Raw genomic sequence first — 4,096 nt, 5'->3', positions numbered from 1 at the left:
CAACGAGAGAGAGGGGGGGGAGAGAAAGGGGGAAGGAGAGGGAGAGAGAGAGATAGAAAGGGGGAAGGAGGGAGAGGAGGCGAGAGAGATCGCAAGGGGTCTAGCGAGGGAGGGAGAGAGAGAGAAAGAGAGAATTCTACTGAAATTGTCCTAGGGAGGGAGGGAGAGGGCCCAGCTCTGTTGCTGAGTGGTCAAAAGCGCTGACTCTCAAGCCAATGACTCTGGGTTCGAATCTCGGCCAGGGCCGAAATTTTCTAACCAACTTCCGTTCTTAGATAGGCATGGATTTGGGAGGTACTTCGGGGGCCACATATATACATAGGGGAGCACCCCCCCCCCAACTTTTCAGAAATGCAGTCCGATCGAATTTTGAACGCCGCGGGCGAAATTTTTCAAAAGTATTCTCCTACTTGTAGCTTTCTTTTACATTTAGGTATGTTTTGTGCAAATCTCAAAAACTTCGCGGGCCACGAAAATGGTCTGGCGGGCCACATTTAGCCCCCCGGGCCGCTAGTTGGAAACCCCTGAGATAGAAGAACCATAGCTAGTTCTCTGAACAGCAAAACCTATCGCCAAAACATTAACACAGCTGTACAGCTGAGTACTACCAACAGAATAGGTACACAAGCACTATACCTACTATCGGACTAGTAATCCTAGGCAGGCTATAACACTGTTTATGCTACAGGCTACACTGTGTATGCTGAGTTTGACTATAACGTATACATTTACTATACTTGTACGTATACAATGTATACTCTTAGCTATATACTTAGTATACGTATAATACTCAGCAACTTGGCCATGTCGTACACTCAACTCTGAGCCTCGTGACTTGAACATTGGCAACTCACGTGAATATTTATCTACAGGGTGGACTGTTTATTCTACATCTATTCTGTATGGTAAAAAAAAACTCCTGAGCCTTGAATGTTTTCTCAAACTTGCTTATTTCAAGCGCTGGGCCGCGGGTTCGATTCCCCTCCCGTGGCGGATTTCATCCTGAATGGATAAGGTTCGTTCTCGGAACGACTGGCTTTCTCCTATCCTGTCTTCCTTCCCCCTTTGCTGTCGGGAGGATAAGACCTTAGCAGTTACAATTCCCTCTATCATACCTCTAAAAAAATCCATTTTATTTAATTATACCTGTGAGACAAAACTGTGGTACCTACCTACATCAAACCTCTAAAAAAATCCATTTTATTTAATTATACCTGTGAGACAAAACTGTAGTACCTATGAACCAAAAAGTGCTGTACACCCTGTTTAAAATTTATGTCCCAACATTTCACTTTTTATTTTAAAACCACTCCACACTCCAATTCTAGGTCGAATGCATAACAGAGTAGAAGCTTGGTGTTTATACACAAATCCCAGCCGTTCTGTTTATAAACACACTCACTTGGGCAGTGAGGTTGTTACACTTTGATTATTTTTGGTCTTTTTCTTTGTTCAAGTTTTTTTTTTTTTTTTCAGTAGGTATTTAATGATAGGGGCTCCCTGAGGTTATTTTTACTAAATGGCAAGGTTAACACCTCAGGCATAATAGTTATCTTGTACTCAAGAGTCATTTGTATGTTTTTTCTCCAAGGTTAGATGCATGAATGTAGGTACACACCTAATAAGTACAACAAACTTTTAATTCCAATTTTGGAATTCTATAGATATTTATGGCCTAGGTACCTAATTCTAATTACCTACCATAATTTATTGCAGATTCTCAAGATCTCAAGGAAGGGGGGAGGAAGTGTGAGAGTTGGAATAATAGGTGGAGTTTTTTCTTCAAATGATGTTTTTTTTTTAATATGATAGTATGTAATTTACTTAAGTACTGACTTGATTTATAGAAAACAGAGGTGGGAAAGAGAGAGAGAAAGGAAGGAAGGAAGGGAGAGCGAGGAAGAGAGGCAGCTCAGTTCAATTTCAGTTTTTCCCTAAAACATTTTCAACAATTATCCATGTACATCTTGCTTGTTATGATTGTTATGAATACAATGAAATTATGAGTCATTACAACCTGGTTAGCAAATATGTAAACATGGTTCATAATGGGTTCATTTCCCTGAAAGTTACATAATAATTATTGTTTTGACTATGAGGAAATCAGACACAATAACATTGCACATGTTCAGTGACCTAGACCTTATTAGACAGCATATTTTAGCAACAAATTAATAATAAAAAAACAATACAGGGGGGGGCAAGTCAAATCAAATAGTACAAACCGACATAACAGTCGTCAAATCAAATAGAACTTACATACATAATAATTAACCAATGATGGGCAAACCTTGTAAGTCTGATTCTATCAGTTTGGCTTTTATCTCAGGCATAATAGTTATCTTGTACTCAAGAGTCATTTGTATGTTTTTTCTCCAAGGTTAGATGCATGAATGTAGGTACACACCTAATTATTACAACAAACTTTTAATTCCAATTTTGGAATTCTATAGATAGTGCCTAGGTACCTAATTCTAATTACCTACCATGATTTATTGCAGATTCTCAAGGAAGGGAGGGAGGAAGTGGGAGAGTTGGAATAATAGGTGGAGTTTTTTCTTCAAATGATGTTTTTTTTTAAATTGTAATTTACTTACTTACTGACTTGATTAATAGAAAACAGAGGTGGGAAAGAGAGAGAGAAAGGAAGGAAGGGAGAGAGAGAGGAAGAGAGGCAGCTCAGTTCAATTTCAGTTTTTCCCTAAAACATTTTCAACAATATTATCCACGTACATCTTGCTTGTTATGATTGTTATGAATACAATGAAATTATGAGTCATTACAACCTAGTTAGCAAATATGTAAACATGGTTCATAAATCTCAAGGAAGGGGGGAGGAAGTGTGAGAGTTGGAATAATAGGTGGAGTTTTTTCTTCAAATGATGTTTTTTTTTTAATATGATAGTGTGTAATTTACTTACTGACTTGATTTATAGAAAACAGAGGTGGGAGAGAGAGAGAAAGGAAGGGAGAGAGAGAGGAAGAGAGGCAGCTCAGTTCAATTTCAGCACTTCCCTAAAACATTTTCAACAATTATCCACGTACATCTTGCTTGTTATGAATACAATGAAATTATGAGTCATTAGAACCTAGTTAGCAAATATGTAAACATGGTTCATATTCAAACTGGGTTCATTTCCCTGAAAGTTACGTAATAATTATTGTTTTGACTATGAGGAAATCAGACACAATAACATTGCACATGTCCAGTGACCTAGACCTTATTAGACAGCATATTTTAGCAACAAAATAATAATAAAAAAACAATACAGGGGGGACAAGTCAAATCAAATAGTACAAACCAACATAACAGTTGTCAAATCAAATAGAACTTACATACCAGGAAATCAGACACAATAACATTGCACATGTCCAGTGACCTAGACCTTATTAGACAGCATATTTTAGCAACAAAATAATAATAAAAAACAATACAGGGGGGACAAGTCAAATCAAATAGTACAAACCAACATAACAGTTGTCAAATCAAATAGAACTTACATACATAATATTTAATCATGAGTAAACCAATGATGGGCAAACCTTGTAAGTCTGATTCTGTCAGTTTGGCTTTTATGATTTAAAGTCTAAACTCAACTCTGCATAGACCACAACAACCTAATGTTGTCCAATTCATATTTCAAAAAAAAAAAAAAATATTCTGGTGATTGGTACTTAGGTATTTAACTACCTACACAAAACACAACACAATGTGAAATCATTGCCATCTGTGAAAATTGAAGGGTACATTTATTCTAGATAATTTATCGGGATAGAAGCCAATGAACGTGTATCCTGATACTAAAACAATGTTGATGCCAAAATTTTGTTTTTGAAACTTAACCACATAGAATAAAAACAACACAACAAGGTATGAGCAATGGGGCCCTGATTTTCTAATATGCCCTATTAATCAGCAATGTACATAATTCACAGGTTTCAAGGAGGTTTACCTATTTTAGATGGATCAAATTATCTTTTTTTATTTATAATTTCACTAGTATTATAAAATAATGTATTTCACTAGTTTGTTAAACTTTATGGGGGCCAAGGTACAACGTTTTGAATGAGGAAATTCTGGTACGAAAGTATACCA

The sequence above is a fragment of the Diaphorina citri genome, unplaced genomic scaffold (genome assembly GCF_000475195.1).
Source record: "Diaphorina citri unplaced genomic scaffold, Diaci psyllid genome assembly version 1.1 scaffold838, whole genome shotgun sequence".
NCBI classification, from domain to species: domain Eukaryota; kingdom Metazoa; phylum Arthropoda; class Insecta; order Hemiptera; family Psyllidae; genus Diaphorina; species Diaphorina citri.
Note: the sequence above shows the minus strand (reverse complement) of the source record.